The sequence below is a fragment of the Mytilus californianus genome, unplaced genomic scaffold (genome assembly GCF_021869535.1).
Source record: "Mytilus californianus isolate M0D057914Y unplaced genomic scaffold, xbMytCali1.0.p SCAF_8, whole genome shotgun sequence".
In the NCBI taxonomy this organism is placed as follows: Eukaryota; Metazoa; Mollusca; class Bivalvia; order Mytilida; family Mytilidae; genus Mytilus; species Mytilus californianus.
In genome coordinates this window covers 86,673,559-86,681,917 of record NW_026262734.1, presented here as the reverse complement: position 1 = coordinate 86,681,917, position 8,359 = coordinate 86,673,559, and the positions used below count along the sequence as shown (strand labels likewise).

Sequence of the window (8,359 nt, the reverse complement as noted above, 5' to 3'; positions counted from 1 at the left end):
ACATCCAGCCATATATAAAATTTAATGTTAGCTCCATCAGAAGAACATAAATAGAAAAAAGCCGATCTACAAGGTTTTTCATCTACATCCAGCCATATATAAAATTTAGTGTTGACTCAATCAGAAGGACAAAAAAATATAGTCCGTCTGCAAGGTATTCCATCTAAGTATATAAAATTAGAATAAAGACTCAAATGGGAGGGTTGCGCAGATTGTTTCTTTAACAATGGAGAATAGTCTATACTAAACATTTAGATTTATAAAAATATAAATTGATGTAAAAATAGGAGAAAATCTTTAACAACTCCCTAATGGAAGACTCATAACCTCAATAGGTTTGCTAACTCTCTGTGAAGTTCTAAAGAATTATGTTAAATGCAAATAATGTTTCCATCTTTTGTAACATTTCCTGAAAAATCAGTTAGTTTCCCTTTTCTTAAAAAGTCAGCAATTCCACATTAGCAGGTACGCAACTTCATTATATGTGCAATGGTTCTGTGACGTTTCGGGGATCCGAGTTGAAAACTGTAGGCGGACTTGATAACACAAAACTTGTACACGTTTTCATACAATTTTATAAACAGAGAATGTCCCCAAGCATGGAAAAATGAGGAAACAAAATACTCGAACAATTCCACAACAGCAGGTGCACAACTTCAGCATATGTTCAATCTTTCTGCGAAGGTTCGGGGATCTGGGTTGAAAACTGTAGTAGGAGTAGATTACACAAATAAGGAACCCTCTTTTATAAATTTTGCCGAAAAAAGACAAGCATTTCACAATAGCAGGTGCATAATTTCAACAAATGTACAATCTTCTTGTCTAGGTTCAGAGATCTGGGTTGAAAATTGTAGGCGAAGTTGAGTACACAAATTATGTACCAAGTTATCCCTGGCTACCGCCCGTACTTCACTCCACAACCCACCCGACATCAGGATACTATAATCCGGGCAAAAATGTAATGTTAGCTCCATCAGAAGGACAGAAATAACCGATCTGCAGGGTATTTCATCTACATGCCGCCATATATAAAATGTATTGTAAGCTTCATCAGAAGCAGGCAACGGAACATCACAATAAACGAAACAAGTATAATAAAATCATTCCGTCTGTTTATCATAAAATTTAATCTTTTGAATTTTTTATATAAAAATAAGGCGATGTGGAATGATTGCCAATAAAACATCTATCCACCAAAGTTCAAATGAAGTGGATGTAAGCAATAATAGGCAACCGTTCGGCCTTCAACAATGAGAAAAACCGTTACCGTATAGTCGGCTAATACAGGTTCTGACATGAAAAATATGAAACAATTCAATCGAGAAAACTAACGGTCTTATTTATAACAAAACAATTTACGAAAAACAAATACGACAGACATGAAACAACGACAAACACCTAACTACAGGCTCCTGACTTGGAACAGGCACATTAAGAATGTGGCGGGGTTAAATGTTTGTGTGCGCTTAACCCTCCCTTATCCTTGGACAGTCGTGTTGCAGCTCAACATAAGAACAAATTTTAAAAATCAGTTGAAAAGGGCTTAACTCATCAGATCGATACAAAGCAGAACAATATCACACAAAAGCGCAGACCGGACGTGGCAGCGTATTTATACATCCCTAACAAAAAAGACACAAAGTACTGGAGTTACTGGCAGCTAGTCCAAAAGCAATAACACCAAATAAAAAAAACATGTATCTAAGACTAAAATATCAATCAGTACACATCCAACATCCAATTGATGTAGTGTAAAGACGTCATTGTCAGTCAGAGAAAAACATGACCTTGTGCAATGCTAAAATATAGGTATCGACAGATTTTATTTCCGTGAAAGTGCATATGTGTATAACAATAATATTTAGTATGTTTTTAATTTACTGATAACAATGTTTATTTTATGATTTACATGAATCTCCGAACATTCTTTTTTCTTTTTTCAGCTCGACCATCCGTCTCTATAGATATATCACTCTAGTTTAAACCAATAGCTTTTTAATTGTCACTTCATTATTAGAAGAAAACTAGAAATACATTAATTTTTATAATGATGCGGTTGAATTCCAAGAAAAAGTTTTGAAAAAAAAGGGGATTTTGTCATACCATCTTGTATCTTTTTTGTGGTTGAAATTATTAAAATGTTTTCATGAATAATCGTTGTCTAAAAATGAAATTAATGTTACATGTATTTCATTACGTAATATTTTGCAATCTATCAAAACCCTTTACAGTAAACAACTTTCGTCGGTCTGTATAAATAAAGACGTTGTGACAAATAAGACAACTGAATTACCAGTAAACATCGAGGATGCATTCTTTATTTATTATTGTATTCTTTGGTATCGTAGGTCAGTATACTTTTTACATTTTCTTTATTTATATAAGACATAGCTTATTTACATTGCAGTACATACAATTCAAAGTTTCTGTTAACTAATTTAAAAGATAGGTATTTCAGGACGGTCTGGATGGGGAGTTTATTTCTGTATTTTTTAATTTTTTAGACCATTTCTCTCTATTCTTAATTTTTTTTTTTCTATTTTTTTTTTTTTTTTTTTTGCCATTTATTCTGCACTTTTTGTCCATAATTATCTATTCTGTAAACCCCAAGCAGACCCCCTTTTACAGTTTGAAAATAAAATCCGTTGCAATCCACGAGTGTGTGGATCGAGTTCTTCATTTTTGTATTCTTTATTTTTTTTTGTTATTTTTCTCTATTCTTTATATTTTTGTCCATAATCACTATTCTTTATGTTTTAGTACCCTATTGGTCTATATTCTTTTTGTTTTTGCATATTATTCTCTATTCTTTATTTTTTTGGTATTGGTCCATTATTCTCTATTCTGTAAACCCTATCCAGACCATCATCCACTACAGTGATATATATATATATATTGATTGATTGATGTTTGCTTAACGTCCAGTAGTAAATTCATTTCAGGACGAGTATAACTTAATGATAAATTCTGTAAGATGGATTGGGCAGGGTAAAGGGCAAGAATTTCCAACTTAAACTTGAAGAAAAAGCTATGATAGATAAGGACAGAAACTTTGCCATGTAACTATTATTGTATCACATGTTTGGGAGCAGGACCTGCTTATCTTTCCATCGTTCTGAACATGCATGACATATTTGCCACCAGACGTTAAGCGAACAATAGTCAATTTAAATTATCCTTCCGGGGCACCTGAGTTCATCCCGGTTTTAGTTGGGTTCCTGTGGTCAGCTCCTGTGATCTTTGGCTTTCAAAATGTTTTGGTTCCGCTGGCGATTTTTGTATAGACGAAACAGGCGTCAGACATACACAATTATACGTCTTGTTATCATTAGGGTTCTCCTTATATATTTTCCATTGTGCTTGTCTGACAGGAGGGAGTGGACAGCTTTTGAGGGGGATGTAGGTGGGGGAGGGGCGGGAGGTGGGAGACAAAAAAATAGGCGAGAGAGAAAAAGAGATTCTAAAAGTGGGAGGTGGGAGATAGTGGGCGGAAAGTTGGAGAAGGGTACCTACCCCCTGTCCACCCCCTCTGACAGTGAAGCCGTTGAACAATTTTCCAAAAAATACACACACCTCGTAAAAATACTAAAATCTACATGTCTAATTATCAGAATAATATTTTTACCAAACATCACATCTATAACAGTCTGATGCTATCGCACAAATCTAAGTTTCAAGTTTCAAAACTGTTCCGGTGTGTTTTAAGCATGGAGATCGTGTGCCTACAATGGCAAGCAAAAGGTTTGTCGCTTATTTACCAAAATGCTAGGTATTTAGGGGTAGGAACAGATCGGTTCGGAATAATAAAATTGTTTCTCAAGAAGGCATAATCAATGCTAACACTTTTTTCTCGTTAAAATTGTTTCATATTTTCACATATAAGGGCCTTTAATGCTGACTATACGGTATGGGTTTTGCTCATATTCGAAAGTCATACGGTGACCTATTGTTGCTAAAATCCACGTCATTTGGAGTCTGATAGATAGTTGTCTCATTGGCAATCATACCACATCTTTTTACTTTTATATAATGAGATCATTTGTCTTTCCCGGTTGTAAATTTTTCCTTCCTGAATGTTATGTTCGTTTGCTTCAAACAAAAGGTATGCGGGTCTGACTGGGGTTTACAGAAAAGAGAATAATGGGGAAAAACACAGAATAAAGAACACCAAAAAAAAAAACAAAAAAGGACACAAAAAATAAAGAATAGAAAATAATTGGGTGATAAAATCTAAAGAATAGAGAAAAAAATGGCCTAAAATTCTTAAGAATAAAGAAATGACAGAACCCCCCCCCTCTCCGTCTAGATCCTAAGGTACCTGTGTCCAACGTTACTCTTGTGTCACTTTTGTGTTCGTAGTTTACAGCTTTTTGCCATACGATATCTCTAATATCTTCTGATCTATGATTAAGTTGGCTTACATCTTGTAGGTATTTCACTGAGTTGTGTACCATGTAAGAGAGACAGGGACTGTAAATGTAGATCTTACAGCAATTCAACTCCTCACTGTCATGATTTTGGCAATGGACGTAAATGCTGTTACTGTGAAATACCGATTGAATGTAGACCTAATGGCTATCCCAACGGTTGTCCGTCAAGAAGATGTCGGTGTGTTCCTGAACTCTCTCACCACCACTGCGATTGTCCACAGTAGAGGTAAAGTTGTTTTTTGTGATTATCATTTTTACGCACCGATTGTGTGCTGATTAAGTCTTTTGGCCTTTTTCACTTTTTTTATTCGAGCGTCACTGATGAGTCTTTTGTAGACGAAACGCACATCTGTAGTACAAAATTGTAAGCCTGGTATCTATGATGATTTTATTTATTAACAAATCATTCTCCGCACCAAGAGATAACATGTCTAGATTTTGTTACAATCGTCGAAACACCTGTTGAAGAGGGTTTTGATGGAAGGGTAGTTTCCATTTCTGTATTTTTTATTTTAAGGTGGTACCTAACACTACAGGGAGATAACTCTGTAAAAATCAACTTAACGTTTTAATCACGTTGTATTGTTAAGGAAATATTAAGCTTCTCAATGATTAAAATTAGTGTTTGTCAAACTGCTATATAACCAGTGAATTTTTTCTGATAAAGTGTTTGGTTCAAATTAATTGAAATTTTTATATTTTTGTCAAAGGGTCAAAGTAAACATTTTGTCAAAATTTTAGGAATATTAAACGAGCCAAATTAATATTAGTCAAGGTGTTGGGTACCACCTTAAGTACATGTTCTTCATTCTTTATTTTGTTTTGCCCATTATCTTCTATTCTTTCTTCTTTTTTTGCCAATTTTTCACCATTCTTTCGTCTGTTTTTTGTTTAGTTTTTGTTTGTCCATTTTTCTCTATTCTGTAAACCCACTCCCCCTTAATAATAAGATTCACTCGGAATGAATACTAATGGTAAACGACTGTTATCTGGTATATTGTTGTACTATCGTCACTTGTCAATCCATGTCTACAGTTCTCAACTACGTCCTTCAACGATGGGTAAATATATACCGATAAAAAGCAGTATAAAAGCTCTGGACTTGACAATAGATATCAAAATAAGAAGATGACATGTGGTATGATTGCCAATGAAACAGCTCTCCACCAGAGACCAAACGACATAGAAGTTAACAACTATAGGTCACCGTATACGACCTTCAATATAGCACATTAAATACCTAACAAAGGAACTTACAAACTAGCTTAACCTCGCCACATTCTGTATGTGCCTGTCCCAAGTCAGGAGCCTGTAATTCACTGTCTGTATGTGCCTGTCCCAAGTCACCACATTCTGTATGTGCCTGTCCCAAGTCAGGAGCCTGTAATTCACTGTCTGTATGTGCCTGTCCCAAGTCACCACTTTCTGTATGTGCCTGTCCAAAGTTAGGAGCCTGTAATTCATTGGTTGTCGTTTGTTGCTGTATATCACATGTTCTGTATGTGTCTGTCCCAAAGTCAGGAGCCTGTAATTCATTGGTTGTCATTGGTTGCTGTATATCACATGTTCTGTATGTGTCTGTCCCAAAGTCAGGAGCCTGTAATTCAGTGGTTGTCATTGGTTGCTGTATATCACATGTTCTGTATGTGCCTGTCCCAAAGTCAGGAGACTGTAATTCATTGGTTGTCATTGGTTGCTGTATATCACATGTTCTGTATGTGCCTGTCCCAAAGTCAGGAGCCTGTTATTCAGTGGTTGTCATTGGTTGCTGTATATCACATGTTCTGTATGTGCCTGTCCCAAGACAGGAGCCTGTAATTCATTGGTTGTCGTTTGTTGCTGTATATCATATTTGTTTTTCGTTCATTCTTTTGTAAATAAATCAGGCCGTTAGTTTTCTCATTTGAATCGTAATTTGTAATTTCGGGGCCTTTTTTAGCTGACTGTGCGGTATGGGTTTTACTCATTGTTGAAGGCCGTACGGTGACCTATAGTTGTTAATTTCTGTGTCATTTGGTCTCTTGTGGAGAGTTGTTTCATTGAAATCATACCACATCTTATTTTTATATTTACAACAAACATAGGTTCAGGAAAAGTACTTTACCCTGTGATATTGTAGTACATTAGACAACAAACAACACAAACTGAAGTCTTTTTTATGCCAAGTTTCTATGAATATATAAAAAGTATAATAACAAAAATACCGAACACCAAGGAAACTTCAAAACGGAAAGTCCCTTATCAAATGGCAAAATCAAAAGCTCAAACACATCAAACGAATGGAAAACAACTGTCATATCCCTGACTTGGTACAGACATTTCCTTTAGTAGAATATGATGGATTAAACTTAGTTTTATAGCTAGCTAAGCCTCTCACTTGTATGACAGTCGCATGACATTATATTATATTGACAACAATGTGTGAACAAAACAAACAGACATAATCGGTAAAAATGTGAAAATAGGGGTACAGCAGTCAACATTGTGTTATAATCTTTATCACTATAAAAACAAAGAAAAACAATATACTTTATACTTTGTATTCTTCATATTACGTTCTGTCTTTTGTAGGAGAAGATTAAGTGGAGAAGATCTACAAAAGTAAACAAGGCGTTTTGTACTTCTATAATAAAGTATCAGTTATAAATCCACAGTTTTACATGAGTGGCCTTAGTAAGTAGAAATGCTCTAAATGAACATGAACTGACCTGTTAAATTTTAACAAAAACAGAATGGTCATCAATAATTGCCTTCGTTTCCCGGAGAAATGATTCGGTTTTAATAGTATAGCGAAAGAAAACAGGTCACAATGCCTGACAAGACGAATCTGACCTTTAAATGACAAAATTGACTAAAATAGGCAGATCGGGCATATTTTGAATTCTTTTATTCACTGCTTTCGTTAGGTTTGACTGGATTTGTTTTTCTGTTCACACACACAACCTTTTACCTTGCGGAGACGTGCGTAAAATATGTTTCAATGTTTCTCTTCAAAACAATAACTTTTCAAAGGATAAAGCACGTGATATGTACATTGGAAAAAAATATCATACACTCGATCAGTATCCAGTTTGTTGGCGAATAAAACAGTGGCAGAGCAATAGACTGTAAAGTTTGTGTGTTGTAATGGGGGCAAACATATGAAAGAGACATGTCATAAAAACTTTTCTATAATCTTATCCCCCCCCCCCCCGGTTCCACTAATAGAGAAGGATTGAGTTTACTTACCAATTTGATTGTTTTCTAAAGATTGTGTTTTGCTTTTGCTTATGTTTCTAGTGTTGTATTTTTTTCTATTATAGTTTTCAATGTATGTGTTGTTCAATCAATAATGGTCTTGTACATAAAAAATTTTCCATTTGAAATTCTCAGAAAGAGTAAAATATTAACAAATCTTCTATAATTGTTCAATGCATGCCTTAAATGAAAATATAAGATGTTTCATGATTGCAAGGAATTAACTATCCATCAAATGATGTAGATTCAAGCAACTATAGGTCACTATAAGTATTTCACGAGGACCGTATAGTAAGCTATAAAAGGTTCTAAAATGACTAAACGTAAAACAATCCAAACGGAAAAACAAAGATTTATGTTAAAAACTATATAAAAGAAAACACAAATATGATAGAAAGTGACCAACGGCAACCACATAATATTAACAGGCTCTTGACCTAGGATAATCGCATTCAAACATGTTTGCGAGCACTCAACCTTCCCCTGACCTTTGGCAGTATAGTTTACAGCAACGGAATATAAAAGGAGTAGCACGACCGGTGTCACTATTGGAATAGAATAGAGAATGGAAACGGGTAATGTGTCAAAAAAACAACAACCCAACCAAAGAGCAGAAAACATCCTTAGGCCACCAGTGCGTCTTCAACGCCGTGTGAAAATTCAGCACCTGGAGGGAACATTGCTTACCAATC

General features: G+C 35.0%; 1 long non-coding RNA gene across 1 annotated transcript; it reads left to right on the top strand.

The window, feature by feature from the left end:
* Positions 1–2,234: 2,234 nt before the first annotated feature.
* On the top strand, positions 2,235–7,077 carry LOC127710522 (uncharacterized). The gene is made up of 3 exons (XR_007986217.1): positions 2,235–2,348; positions 4,431–4,656; positions 7,002–7,077. It is a non-coding gene; the product is annotated as an uncharacterized LOC127710522 (long non-coding RNA).
* The last annotated feature ends 1,282 nt before the right edge of the window (positions 7,078–8,359 follow it).